The 15,187-nt window shown below is 40.1% G+C and overlaps 6 non-coding genes across 6 annotated transcripts; 4 read left to right on the top strand and 2 right to left on the bottom strand.

The window, feature by feature from the left end:
- The first annotated feature begins 5 nt into the window (after positions 1–5).
- Positions 6–78, top strand: TRNAF-GAA (transfer RNA phenylalanine (anticodon GAA)). The gene has a single exon. It is a non-coding gene; the product is annotated as a tRNA-Phe (tRNA).
- A 2,939-nt stretch (positions 79–3,017) lies between these two features.
- On the bottom strand, positions 3,018–3,089 carry TRNAE-CUC (transfer RNA glutamic acid (anticodon CUC)). The gene has a single exon. It is a non-coding gene; the product is annotated as a tRNA-Glu (tRNA).
- Positions 3,090–3,754: 665 nt separating this feature from the next.
- On the top strand, positions 3,755–3,827 carry TRNAF-GAA (transfer RNA phenylalanine (anticodon GAA)). Its single transcript has one exon. It is a non-coding gene; the product is annotated as a tRNA-Phe (tRNA).
- Positions 3,828–10,526: 6,699 nt separating this feature from the next.
- TRNAE-CUC (transfer RNA glutamic acid (anticodon CUC)) lies at positions 10,527–10,598 on the bottom strand. Its single transcript has one exon. It is a non-coding gene; the product is annotated as a tRNA-Glu (tRNA).
- Positions 10,599–11,263: 665 nt separating this feature from the next.
- Positions 11,264–11,336, top strand: TRNAF-GAA (transfer RNA phenylalanine (anticodon GAA)). Its single transcript has one exon. It is a non-coding gene; the product is annotated as a tRNA-Phe (tRNA).
- A 3,671-nt stretch (positions 11,337–15,007) lies between these two features.
- TRNAF-GAA (transfer RNA phenylalanine (anticodon GAA)) lies at positions 15,008–15,080 on the top strand. Its single transcript has one exon. It is a non-coding gene; the product is annotated as a tRNA-Phe (tRNA).
- The last annotated feature ends 107 nt before the right edge of the window (positions 15,081–15,187 follow it).

Raw genomic sequence — 15,187 nt, 5'->3', positions numbered from 1 at the left:
GCATAGCCGAAATAGCTCAGTTGGGAGAGCGTTAGACTGAAGATCTAAAGGTCCCTGGTTCGATCCCGGGTTTCGGCAGATGATTTTGTCAATACCAGCAGCGGTTTATTGAGCAACCTTTACATTATTTAGAATCATAATAATAATAATAATAATAACAATTTGTCACCATATGACTTCTGATTCAGTTCAACCATTTTGTAAGAGATACCAAAGAATGAATGCAACGTACAGTATGAAACAATAGCATTAAAAATCAGTGTTGCACATATAGGTATTGGCAAAATGATACAATAAGTGAGAGCAAGCAAAGTGGATTGTGTGCTGTATTTTGTTTATATGAGGCGGGCATCAAAATAACTAAACTATTGCTAGGTTTTTTACTCTCTGAAAGCTCTGAGATATCAAGACAGGTGAATAGTTCCTCCACCAGAGCTCCAAGAGACACCGGCTTCAGCGCGAAGAAGACATTTATAAAACCGTCTTGCATTATTGGCGATACTGCTGTGCTTGTGACCATAGCATTAAACATCAACAGTTCACAGACTGGTGTTGGTCAAAATATTTAATGAGCAAATGGCAGCAAAGTTGGATGTGTTCTGCATGTTGTTTCTATTTTCTGATGACAGAAATGGTCACAAAATGGATACACATAGTATCTTGTTATGTATAGACTTAGACTGTAAGCTCTTCGGGGGAGCAGCAACTCTTTTTCCGGATCTTTCCTTTTATGTCTGTAGCGCTTTTTACCATTATGTTTCCTATAATTTTCCCATGATGTCTCTTATTATTATATCCATGACAGATGTACTGTAGGATACTGTATCCCTAGCCATATATTTATTATATTCCAGTTTTGTCACTTGTATTATTGCTGTGAAGCGCTATGTATATTCCCCTTATGGTGACAAACTGGATAATATTTCCATTATGTCTCCTATTATTTTCCCATGGTATCTATTATTATTATTATTATTAATATTATTTTTAATAATATTATTATTATTATATCCATGCAGAATGTAGGATAGTGTCATCTAAAAGCACATATTGATTAAATGGTTGAAAATGATGCCTCCGTTTTTTGCCAAGATTGTCTTGACACTTACACCCCAAAACTTCAATAGAGCCACACTTAAAAGACATCATCATTCTTTTTGATTCAAATGTACTTTTATGGTGCAGAAGCTGCATGCTGCCTGTGCCTTCAGTGTATGCATTTGTCAGTGTGTCTCTATCTGCCTCTCTGTCTCTTAATGGCCAGTCAGCCTGTGTGATGATGTCAGCATATGTCTGTGATGTTAGAGACGCATTGTGACATCATCACATATAGTGGCTGCTAGGTGAAGAGAGAGAGAGAGAGAGAGAGAGAGAGAGAGAGAGAGAGAGGGAGAGAGAGGGAGAGAGAGAGAGAGAGAGAGAGAGAGAGAGAGAGAGAGAGAGAGAGAGAGAGAGAGAGAGAGAGGCTCCTCCCTCCCATGCAAATGAATGGAGTGAGAGGAGAGGAGAGGAGCAGAGGGACAGAAGCCTGTGCTGCTTCTGCTGTTAATGGGACAGGTTTTGGGGCGCTGTTTCTTGCTCTATCTCCCTCCCACCCACTCTCTCAGGGGTAGAAAGTTTTCAAGTGAGAGAGGAAAGGAAGGGTAAATGGAAGCTGAGGAGAGCTGGTCCTGTCCCTCTTGTTGGTAAAGAGGGTGCATCCACAAAGAGGTAAGGAGATAGGTTTATTTTAATTCAAGAAGGAGTGCCTGGTGGCGAAGCTGGCGTGCCCTGTCACACTACAGACCCCTCTGTGCGTGTGTGCGCGTGTGTGCGCGTGTGTGTGCCTGTGTCTGCAGGGGGTATCAGTCCCATCCATAGATAACAGGGGTGCTGCCGCTGCTGCTGCTGCTCATATTTTAGCAATAGGCACATCCCTTTGGTGTTAATTAGTGTTTGCAGTACCATCTTTTTGGCTTTTGTGTGTGCATTTTGCATTTGTGTGTGTGAGTGTGCATTTTATTTATTTATAAAATATTTTACCAGGAAGTAATACATTGAGAGTTACCTCTCGTTTTCAAGTATGTCCTGGGCACAGAGTAAAACAAATAGTACATGGTTACAAGTACAGTTACATACATGAACAGGGTATACATTATATACAAGACATTGCGTGCACAGTTAAAGAAAATGTATATTATGAGCGTATGAAACAGTTACAGTTTTGCATTTGTGTGTGTGAGTGTGTATTGCATGTTTTTTTAAAACACCTTATCTGTATAGAAAAAAAGCCTTCTTTTAGTAATGTACAGTTACAATATGAACATGTCCCCATCTCATCTCATCCACCTGACTCTGGATACGAAACATCCATGTATTCTTTTGTAACTTTTGTTCAATTTTCATACAATTTGCTTGCTCCATTTCAGAAAAATGAAATCTTTCAAATGGAAATAATTTGGAAACCGCTGTAACAAACAACACTGTACATGCTTATAGGTATATACATGCTCAGGGGTCGGTTTATGGATCTGTACACAATTATACATTGCCCACTTCGGCCATTTTAATTCCCCCTTTTTAAATTATTGTTACCAATATACATTTTGTGTGTGTGTGTGTGTGTTTGTGTGATGGGGTAGGTCGCGGTACTCAATGGCCGTGGCAATCTCGTCCTGAGTCCTGGTGACTGGAAATCATCATAATATAATAAATTGATTGAGTATGATTATAATTACTACAAATGTTCAAATAAAACCAAAATGTCGGCTAAGAAATGATATTGAAGCAATTTATGTTCATAAGTATGTAGGTGTGTATGTATAACTTTCCCCGACTAGCGCATTCTCTTCTTGCAATATTTCAATTGACATGCGCAATGAATACAATTCTTACAGTCACTTCCATTATCCTTTCTGTTTTCGGAATTGAATTAGCAAGAGATGGGTTTGCGCAAGTCTAAAATCAATGGGGGGAAATAAAATGACATTTCTGTCAACAGTAACTTAAGATATGAACAAAAAAAGAATCAGCTTTCTTTCCCTGACCGGGAATCGAACCCGGGCCGCGGCGGTGAGAGCGCCGAATCCTAACCACTAGACAACCAGGGAAGATGCCTAGTATGGCGACAAAGGGTCTACTTACTGGGCTCCGATGATTCAACTCTCCTTCTCACCCAATCATCCACAGCCCTGGACATTCAGCTGTGTCTGATAACTGGGATTCAGCAGTGCAAGTTCCCAGACAGATTTGCCCTGCAGAAAGTGAAGCAGCCAGCACTGACGCACTTTCATGTAAGAGGGGAATTAGCTCACATGGTAGAGCGCTTGCTTTGCATGTAAGAGGTAGCGGGATCGATGCCCGCATTCTCCAATTTTTTTGGTGTGTAGTCAGTAGGGCCAGGCCTTCCAGACATTCTACTTTTACATGAGATCACTGATTGATATGATGACTTCACTGAAGCCTGTTAGTGCTATTGATTGTAGCAAATACTCTCTTTTGTTTACCTTGCTGCGTTTGCCAATACAGTGAACAAGAAAAGGAAAAATTCAACATTTTAAAGTGTTTCAAGCATTATAATATATACTAGATTGTACTAGATTGAAGGGATGCCCCAGATTTTACAGTGTTTACAGTTTGCACTTATTCCCATGAAGTCTTATATTGTATTCCCCCAGACTCTCTGAAAATACACCTTTTCAAGGAAGCTTATCTGGCCTATCTCTAACATTGTGCTTCAGATCCGCTCCAGACACCTGTCCAAAAATCATGCATAGCCGAAATAGCTCAGTTGGGAGAGCGTTAGACTGAAGATCTAAAGGTCCCTGGTTCGATCCCGGGTTTCGGCAGATGATTTTGTCAATACCAGCAGCGGTTTATTGAGCAACCTTTACATTATTTAGAATCATAATAATAATAATAATAATAACAATTTGTCACCATATGACTTCTGATTCAGTTCAACCATTTTGTAAGAGATACCAAAGAATGAATGCAACGTACAGTATGAAACAATAGCATTAAAAATCAGTGTTGCACATATAGGTATTGGCAAAATGATACAATAAGTGAGAGCAAGCAAAGTGGATTGTGTGCTGTATTTTGTTTATATGAGGCGGGCATCAAAATAACTAAACTATTGCTAGGTTTTTTACTCTCTGAAAGCTCTGAGATATCAAGACAGGTGAATAGTTCCTCCACCAGAGCTCCAAGAGACACCGGCTTCAGCGCGAAGAAGACATACATAAAACCGTCTTGCATTATTGGCGATACTGCTGTGCTTGTGACCATAGCATTAAACATCAACAGTTCACAGACTGGTGTTGGTCAAAATATTTAATGAGCAAATGGCAGCAAAGTTGGATGTGTTCTGCATGTTGTTTCTATTTTCTGATGACAGAAATGGTCACAAAATGGATACACATAGTATCTTGTTATGTATAGACTTAGACTGTAAGCTCTTCGGGGGAGCAGCAACTCTTTTTCCGGATCTTTCCTTTTATGTCTGTAGCGCTTTTTACCATTATGTTTCCTATAATTTTCCCATGATGTCTCTTATTATTATATCCATGACAGATGTACTGTAGGATACTGTATCCCTAGCCATATATTTATTATATTCCAGTTTTGTCACTTGTATTATTGCTGTGAAGCGCTATGTATATTCCCCTTATGGTGACAAACTGGATAATATTTCCATTATGTCTCCTATTATTTTCCCATGGTATCTATTATTATTATTATTATTAATATTATTTTTAATAATATTATTATTATTATATCCATGCAGAATGTAGGATAGTGTCATCTAAAAGCACATATTGATTAAATGGTTGAAAATGATGCCTCCGTTTTTTGCCAAGATTGTCTTGACACTTACACCCCAAAACTTCAATAGAGCCACACTTAAAAGACATCATCATTCTTTTTGATTCAAATGTACTTTTATGGTGCAGAAGCTGCATGCTGCCTGTGCCTTCAGTGTATGCATTTGTCAGTGTGTCTCTATCTGCCTCTCTGTCTCTTAATGGCCAGTCAGCCTGTGTGATGATGTCAGCATATGTCTGTGATGTTAGAGACGCATTGTGACATCATCACATATAGTGGCTGCTAGGTGAGAGAGAGAGAGAGAGAGAGAGAGAGAGAGAGAGGGAGAGAGAGAGGGAGAGAGAGAGAGAGAGAGAGAGAGAGAGAGAGAGAGAGAGAGAGAGAGAGAGAGAGAGAGAGAGAGAGAGAGAGAGAGAGAGGCTCCTCCCTCCCATGCAAATGAATGGAGTGAGAGGAGAGGAGAGGAGCAGAGGGACAGAAGCCTGTGCTGCTTCTGCTGTTAATGGGACAGGTTTTGGGGCGCTGTTTCTTGCTCTATCTCCCTCCCACCCACTCTCTCAGGGGTAGAAAGTTTTCAAGTGAGAGAGGAAAGGAAGGGTAAATGGAAGCTGAGGAGAGCTGGTCCTGTCCCTCTTGTTGGTAAAGAGGGTGCATCCACAAAGAGGTAAGGAGATAGGTTTATTTTAATTCAAGAAGGAGTGCCTGGTGGCGAAGCTGGCGTGCCCTGTCACACTACAGACCCCTCTGTGCGTGTGTGCCTGTGTCTGCAGGGGGTATCAGTCCCATCCATAGATAACAGGGGTGCTGCCGCTGCTGCTGCTGCTCATATTTTAGCAATAGGCACATCCCTTTGGTGTTAATTAGTGTTTGCAGTACCATCTTTTTGGCTTTTGTGTGTGCATTTTGCATTTGTGTGTGTGAGTGTGCATTTTATTTATTTATAAAATATTTTACCAGGAAGTAATACATTGAGAGTTACCTCTCGTTTTCAAGTATGTCCTGGGCACAGAGTAAAACAAATAGTACATGGTTACAAGTACAGTTACATACATGAACAGGGTATACATTATATACAAGACATTGCGTGCACAGTTAAAGAAAATGTATATTATGAGCGTATGAAACAGTTACAGTTTTGCATTTGTGTGTGTGAGTGTGTATTGCATGTTTTTTTAAAACACCTTATCTGTATAGAAAAAAAGCCTTCTTTTAGTAATGTACAGTTACAATATGAACATGTCCCCATCTCATCTCATCCACCTGACTCTGGATACGAAACATCCATGTATTCTTTTGTAACTTTTGTTCAATTTTCATACAATTTGCTTGCTCCATTTCAGAAAAATGAAATCTTTCAAATGGAAATAATTTGGAAACCGCTGTAACAAACAACACTGTACATGCTTATAGGTATATACATGCTCAGGGGTCGGTTTATGGATCTGTACACAATTATACATTGCCCACTTCGGCCATTTTAATTCCCCCTTTTTAAATTATTGTTACCAATATACATTTTGTGTGTGTGTGTGTGTGTGTGTGTTTGTGTGATGGGGTAGGTGGCGGTACTCAATGGCCGTGGCAATCTCGTCCTGAGTCCTGGTGACTGGAAATCATCATAATATAATAAATTGATTGAGTATGATTATAATTACTACAAATGTTCAAATAAAACCAAAATGTCGGCTAAGAAATGATATTGAAGCAATTTATGTTCATAAGTATGTAGGTGTGTATGTATAACTTTCCCCGACTAGCGCATTCTCTTCTTGCAATATTTCAATTGACATGCGCAATGAATACAATTCTTACAGTCACTTCCATTATCCTTTCTGTTTTCGGAATTGAATTAGCAAGAGATGGGTTTGCGCAAGTCTAAAATCAATGGGGGGAAATAAAATGACATTTCTGTCAACAGTAACTTAAGATATGAACAAAAAAAGAATCAGCTTTCTTTCCCTGACCGGGAATCGAACGCGGGCCGCGGCGGTGAGAGCGCCGAATCCTAACCACTAGACAACCAGGGAAGATGCCTAGTATGGCGACAAAGGGTCTACTTACTGGGCTCCGATGATTCAACTCTCCTTCTCACCCAATCATCCACAGCCCTGGACATTCAGCTGTGTCTGATAACTGGGATTCAGCAGTGCAAGTTCCCAGACAGATTTGCCCTGCAGAAAGTGAAGCAGCCAGCACTGACGCACTTTCATGTAAGAGGGGAATTAGCTCACATGGTAGAGCGCTTGCTTTGCATGTAAGAGGTAGCGGGATCGATGCCCGCATTCTCCAAGTTTTTTGGTGTGTAGTCAGTAGGGCCAGGCCTTCCAGACATTCTACTTTTACATGAGATCACTGATTGATATGATGACTTCACTGAAGCCTGTTAGTGCTATTGATTGTAGCAAATACTCTCTTTTGTTTACCTTGCTGCGTTTGCCAATACAGTGAACAAGAAAAGGAAAAATTCAACATTTTAAAGTGTTTCAAGCATTATAATATATACTAGATTGTACTAGATTGAAGGGATGCCCCAGATTTTACAGTGTTTACAGTTTGCACTTATTCCCATGAAGTCTTATATTGTATTCCCCCAGACTCTCTGAAAATTCACCTTTTCAAGGAAGCTTATCTGGCCTATCTCTAACATTGTGCTTCAGATCCGCTCCAGACACCTGTCCAAAAATCATGCATAGCCGAAATAGCTCAGTTGGGAGAGCGTTAGACTGAAGATCTAAAGGTCCCTGGTTCGATCCCGGGTTTCGCAGATGATTTGTCAATACAGTACCAGCAGCGGTTTATTGAGCAACCTTTACATTATTTAGAATCATAATAATAATAACAATTTGTCACCATATGACTTCTGATTCAGTTCAACCATTTTGTAAGAGATACCAAAGAATGAATGCAACGTACAGTATGAAACAATAGCATTAAAAATCAGTGTTGCACATACAGTATAGGTATTGGCAAAATGATACAATAAGTGAGAGCAAGCAAAGTGGATTGTGTGCTGTATTTTGTTTATATGAGGCGGGCATCAAAATAACTAAACTATTGCTAGGTTTTTTACTCTCTGAAAGCTCTGAGACATCAAGACAGGTGAATAGTTCCTCCACCAGAGCTCCAAGAGACACCGGCTTCAGCGCGAAGAAGACATACATAAAACCGTCTTGCATTATTGGCGATACTGCTGTGCTTGTGACCATAGCATTAAACATCAACAGTTCACAGACTGGTGTTGGTCAAAATATTTAATGAGCAAATGGCAGCAAAGTTGGATGTGTTCTGCATGTTGTTTCTATTTTCTGATGACAGAAATGGTCACAAAATGGATACACATAGTATCTTGTTATGTATAGACTTAGACTGTAAGCTCTTCGGGGGAGCAGCAACTCTTTTTCCGGATCTTTCCTTTTATGTCTGTAGCGCTTTTTACCATTATGTTTCCTATAATTTTCCCATGATGTCTCTTATTATTATATCCATGACAGATGTACTGTAGGATACTGTATCCCTAGCCATATATTTATTATATTCCAGTTTTGTCACTTGTATTATTGCTGTGAAGCGCTATGTATATTCCCCTTATGGTGACAAACTGGATAATATTTCCATTATGTCTCCTATTATTTTCCCATGGTATCTATTATTATTATTATTATTAATATTATTTTTAATAATATTATTATTATTATATCCATGCAGAATGTAGGATAGTGTCATCTAAAAGCACATATTGATTAAATGGTTGAAAATGATGCCTCCGTTTTTTGCCAAGATTGTCTTGACACTTACACCCCAAAACTTCAATAGAGCCACACTTAAAAGACATCATCATTCTTCTTGATTCAAATGTACTTTTATGGTGCAGAAGCTGCATGCTGCCTGTGCCTTCAGTGTATGCATTTGTCAGTGTGTCTCTATCTGCCTCTCTGTCTCTTAATGGCCAGTCAGCCTGTGTGATGATGTCAGCATATGTCTGTGATGTTAGAGACGCATTGTGACATCATCACATATAGTGGCTGCTAGGTGAAGAGAGAGAGAGAGAGAGAGAGAGAGAGAGGGAGAGAGAGGGAGAGAGAGAGAGAGAGAGAGAGAGAGAGAGAGAGAGAGAGAGAGAGAGAGAGAGAGAGAGAGAGAGAGAGAGAGAGGCTCCTCCCTCCCATGCAAATGAATGGAGTGAGAGGAGAGGAGAGGAGAGGAGCAGAGGGACAGAAGCCTGTGCTGCTTCTGCTGTTAATGGGACAGGTTTTGGGGCGCTGTTTCTTGCTCTATCTCCCTCCCACCCACTCTCTCAGGGGTAGAAAGTTTTCAAGTGAGAGAGGAAAGGAAGGGTAAATGGAAGCTGAGGAGAGCTGGTCCTGTCCCTCTTGTTGGTAAAGAGGGTGCATCCACAAAGAGGTAAGGAGATAGGTTTATTTTAATTCAAGAAGGAGTGCCTGGTGGCGAAGCTGGCGTGCCCTGTCACACTACAGACCCCTCTGTGCGTGTGTGCGCGTGTGTGCGCGTGTGTGTGCTTGTGTCTGCAGGGGGTATCAGTCCCATCCATAGATAACAGGGGTGCTGCCGCTGCTGCTGCTGCTCATATTTTAGCAATAGGCACATCCCTTTGGTGTTAATTAGTGTTTGCAGTACCATCTTTTTGGCTTTTGTGTGTGCATTTTGCATTTGTGTGTGTGAGTGTGCATTTTATTTATTTATAAAATATTTTACCAGGAAGTAATACATTGAGAGTTACCTCTCGTTTTCAAGTATGTCCTGGGCACAGAGTAAAACAAATAGTACATGGTTACAAGTACAGTTACATACATGAACAGGGTATACATTATATACAAGACATTGCGTGCACAGTTAAAGAAAATGTATATTATGAGCGTATGAAACAGTTACAGTTTTGCATTTGTGTGTGTGAGTGTGTATTGCATGTTTTTTTAAAACACCTTATCTGTATAGAAAAAAAGCCTTCTTTTAGTAATGTACAGTTACAATATGAACATGTCCCCATCTCATCTCATCCACCTGACTCTGGATACGAAACATCCATGTATTCTTTTGTAACTTTTGTTCAATTTTCATACAATTTGCTTGCTCCATTTCAGAAAAATGAAATCTTTCAAATGGAAATAATTTGGAAACCGCTGTAACAAACAACACTGTACATGCTTATAGGTATATACATGCTCAGGGGTCGGTTTATGGATCTGTACACAATTATACATTGCCCACTTCGGCCATTTTAATTCCCCCTTTTTAAATTATTGTTACCAATATACATTTTGTGTGTGTGTGTGTGTGTGTGTGTGTGTGTTTGTGTGATGGGGTAGGTGGCGGTACTCAATGGCCGTGGCAATCTCGTCCTGAGTCCTGGTGACTGGAAATCATCATAATATAATAAATTGATTGAGTATGATTATAATTACTACAAATGTTCAAATAAAACCAAAATGTCGGCTAAGAAATGATATTGAAGCAATTTATGTTCATAAGTATGTAGGTGTGTATGTATAACTTTCCCCGACTAGCGCATTCTCTTCTTGCAATATTTCAATTGACATGCGCAATGAATACAATTCTTACAGTCACTTCCATTATCCTTTCTGTTTTCGGAATTGAATTAGCAAGAGATGGGTTTGCGCAAGTCTAAAATCAATGGGGGGAAATAAAATGACATTTCTGTCAACAGTAACTTAAGATATGAACAAAAAAAGAATCAGCTTTCTTTCCCTGACCGGGAATCGAACCCGGGCCGCGGCGGTGAGAGCGCCGAATCCTAACCACTAGACAACCAGGGAAGATGCCTAGTATGGCGACAAAGGGTCTACTTACTGGGCTCCGATGATTCAACTCTCCTTCTCACCCAATCATCCACAGCCCTGGACATTCAGCTGTGTCTGATAACTGGGATTCAGCAGTGCAAGTTCCCAGACAGATTTGCCCTGCAGAAAGTGAAGCAGCCAGCACTGACGCACTTTCATGTAAGAGGGGAATTAGCTCACATGGTAGAGCGCTTGCTTTGCATGTAAGAGGTAGCGGGATCGATGCCCGCATTCTCCAATTTTTTTGGTGTGTAGTCAGTAGGGCCAGGCCTTCCAGACATTCTACTTTTACATGAGATCACTGATTGATATGATGACTTCACTGAAGCCTGTTAGTGCTATTGATTGTAGCAAATACTCTCTTTTGTTTACCTTGCTGCGTTTGCCAATACAGTGAACAAGAAAAGGAAAAATTCAACATTTTAAAGTGTTTCAAGCATTATAATATATACTAGATTGTACTAGATTGAAGGGATGCCCCAGATTTTACAGTGTTTACAGTTTGCACTTATTCCCATGAAGTCTTATATTGTATTCCCCCAGACTCTCTGAAAATTCACCTTTTCAAGGAAGCTTATCTGGCCTATCTCTAACATTGTGCTTCAGATCCGCTCCAGACACCTGTCCAAAAATCAAGCATAGCCGAAATAGCTCAGTTGGGAGAGCGTTAGACTGAAGATCTAAAGGTCCCTGGTTCGATCCCGGGTTTCGGCAGATGATTTGTCAATACCAGCAGCGGTTTATTGAGCAACCTTTACATTATTTAGAATCATAATAATAATAACAATTTGTCACCATATGACTTCTGATTCAGTTCAACCATTTTGTAAGAGATACCAAAGAATGAATGCAACGTACAGTATGAAACAATAGCATTAAAAATCAGTGTTGCACATACAGTATAGGTATTGGCAAAATGATACAATAAGTGAGAGCAAGCAAAGTGGATTGTGTGCTGTATTTTGTTTATATGAGGCGGGCATCAAAATAACTAAACTATTGCTAGGTTTTTTACTCTCTGAAAGCTCTGAGACATCAAGACAGGTGAATAGTTCCTCCACCAGAGCTCCAAGAGACACCGGCTTCAGCGCGAAGAAGACATACATAAAACCGTCTTGCATTATTGGCGATACTGCTGTGCTTGTGACCATAGCATTAAACATCAACAGTTCACAGACTGGTGTTGGTCAAAATATTTAATGAGCAAATGGCAGCAAAGTTGGATGTGTTCTGCATGTTGTTTCTATTTTCTGATGACAGAAATGGTCACAAAATGGATACACATAGTATCTTGTTATGTATAGACTTAGACTGTAAGCTCTTCGGGGGAGCAGCAACTCTTTTTCCGGATCTTTCCTTTTATGTCTGTAGCGCTTTTTACCATTATGTTTCCTATAATTTTCCCATGATGTCTCTTATTATTATATCCATGACAGATGTACTGTAGGATACTGTATCCCTAGCCATATATTTATTATATTCCAGTTTTGTCACTTGTATTATTGCTGTGAAGCGCTATGTATATTCCCCTTATGGTGACAAACTGGATAATATTTCCATTATGTCTCCTATTATTTTCCCATGGTATCTATTATTATTATTATTATTAATATTATTTTTAATAATATTATTATTATTATATCCATGCAGAATGTAGGATAGTGTCATCTAAAAGAACATATTGATTAAATGGTTGAAAATGATGCCTCCGTTTTTTGCCAAGATTGTCTTGACACTTACACCCCAAAACTTCAATAGAGCCACACTTAAAAGACATCATCATTCTTTTTGATTCAAATGTACTTTTATGGTGCAGAAGCTGCATGCTGCCTGTGCCTTCAGTGTATGCATTTGTCAGTGTGTCTCTATCTGCCTCTCTGTCTCTTAATGGCCAGTCAGCCTGTGTGATGATGTCAGCATATGTCTGTGATGTTAGAGACGCATTGTGACATCATCACATATACTGGCTGCTAGGTGAAGAGAGAGAGAGAGAGAGAGAGAGAGAGAGAGAGAGGGAGAGAGAGGGAGAGAGAGAGAGAGAGAGAGAGAGAGAGAGAGAGAGAGAGAGAGAGAGAGAGAGAGAGGCTCCTCCCTCCCATGCAAATGAATGGAGTGAGAGGAGAGGAGAGGAGAGGAGCAGAGGGACAGAAGCCTGTGCTGCTTCTGCTGTTAATGGGACAGGTTTTGGGGCGCTGTTTCTTGCTCTATCTCCCTCCCACCCACTCTCTCAGGGGTAGAAAGTTTTCAAGTGAGAGAGGAAAGGAAGGGGAAATGGAAGCTGAGGAGAGCTGGTCCTGTCCCTCTTGTTGGTAAAGAGGGTGCATCCACAAAGAGGTAAGGAGATAGGTTTATTTTAATTCAAGAAGGAGTGCCTGGTGGCGAAGCTGGCGTGCCCTGTCACACTACAGACCCCTCTGTGCGTGTGTGCGCGTGTGTGCGCGTGTGTGTGCCTGTGTCTGCAGGGGGTATCAGTCCCATCCATAGATAACAGGGGTGCTGCCGCTGCTGCTGCTGCTCATATTTTAGCAATAGGCACATCCCTTTGGTGTTAATTAGTGTTTGCAGTACCATCTTTTTGGCTTTTGTGTGTGCATTTTGCATTTGTGTGTGTGAGTGTGCATTTTATTTATTTATAAAATATTTTACCAGGAAGTAATACATTGAGAGTTACCTCTCGTTTTCAAGTATGTCCTGGGCACAGAGTAAAACAAATAGTACATGGTTACAAGTACAGTTACATACATGAACAGGGTATACATTATATACTGTACAAGACATTGCGTGCACAGTTAAAGAAAATGTATATTATGAGCGTATGAAACAGTTACAGTTTTGCATTTGTGTGTGTGAGTGTGTATTGCATGTTTTTTTAAAACACCTTATCTGTATAGAAAAAAAGCCTTCTTTTAGTAATGTACAGTTACAATATGAACATGTCCCCATCTCATCTCATCCACCTGACTCTGGATACGAAACATCCATGTATTCTTTTGTAACTTTTGTTCAATTTTCATACAATTTGCTTGCTCCATTTCAGAAAAATGAAATCTTTCAAATGGAAATAATTTGGAAACCGCTGTAACAAACAACACTGTACATGCTTATAGGTATATACATGCTCAGGGGTCGGTTTATGGATCTGTACACAATTATACATTGCCCACTTCGGCCATTTTAATTCCCCCTTTTTAAATTATTGTTACCAATATACATTTTGTGTGTGTGTGTGTGTGTGTTTGTGTGATGGGGTAGGTGGCGGTACTCAATGGCCGTGGCAATCTCGTCCTGAGTCCTGGTGACTGGAAATCATCATAATATAATAAATTGATTGAGTATGATTATAATTACTACAAATGTTCAAATAAAACCAAAATGTCGGCTAAGAAATGATATTGAAGCAATTTATGTTCATAAGTATGTAGGTGTGTATGTATAACTTTCCCCGACTAGCGCATTCTCTTCTTGCAATATTTCAATTGACATGCGCAATGAATACAATTCTTACAGTCACTTCCATTATCCTTTCTGTTTTCGGAATTGAATTAGCAAGAGATGGGTTTGCGCAAGTCTAAAATCAATGGGGGGAAATAAAATGACATTTCTGTCAACAGTAACTTAAGATATGAACAAAAAAAGAATCAGCTTTCTTTCCCTGACCGGGAATCGAACGCGGGCCGCGGCGGTGAGAGCGCCGAATCCTAACCACTAGACAACCAGGGAAGATGCCTAGTATGGCGACAAAGGGTCTACTTACTGGGCTCCGATGATTCAACTCTCCTTCTCACCCAATCATCCACAGCCCTGGACATTCAGCTGTGTCTGATAACTGGGATTCAGCAGTGCAAGTTCCCAGACAGATTTGCCCTGCAGAAAGTGAAGCAGCCAGCACTGACACACTTTCATGTAAGAGGGGAATTAGCTCACATGGTAGAGCGCTTGCTTTGCATGTAAGAGGTAGCGGGATCGATGCCCGCATTCTCCAAGTTTTTTGGTGTGTAGTCAGTAGGGCCAGGCCTTCCAGACATTCTACTTTTACATGAGATCACTGATTGATATGATGACTTCACTGAAGCCTGTTAGTGCTATTGATTGTAGCAAATACTCTCTTTTGTTTACCTTGCTGCGTTTGCCAATACAGTGAACAAGAAAAGGAAAAATTCAACATTTTAAAGTGTTTCAAGCATTATAATATATACTAGATTGTACTAGATTGAAGGGATGCCCCAGATTTTACAGTGTTTACAGTTTGCACTTATTCCCATGAAGTCTTATATTGTATTCCCCCAGACTCTCTGAAAATTCACCTTTTCAAGGAAGCTTATCTGGCCTATCTCTAACATTGTGCTTCAGATCCGCTCCAGACACCTGTCCAAAAATCATGCATAGCCGAAATAGCTCAGTTGGGAGAGCGTTAGACTGAAGATCTAAAGGTCCCTGGTTCGATCCCGGGTTTCGGCAGATGATTTTGTCAATACCAGCAGCGGTTTATTGAGCAACCTTTACATTATTTAGAATCATAATAATAATAATAATAATAACAATTTGTCACCATATGACTTCTGATT

The sequence above is a fragment of the Ascaphus truei genome, unplaced genomic scaffold (genome assembly GCF_040206685.1).
Source record: "Ascaphus truei isolate aAscTru1 unplaced genomic scaffold, aAscTru1.hap1 HAP1_SCAFFOLD_1739, whole genome shotgun sequence".
NCBI classification, from domain to species: domain Eukaryota; kingdom Metazoa; phylum Chordata; class Amphibia; order Anura; family Ascaphidae; genus Ascaphus; species Ascaphus truei.
The sequence above is the reverse complement of the archived record's forward strand: the minus strand, read 5'-3'. Positions and strand labels throughout refer to the sequence as shown.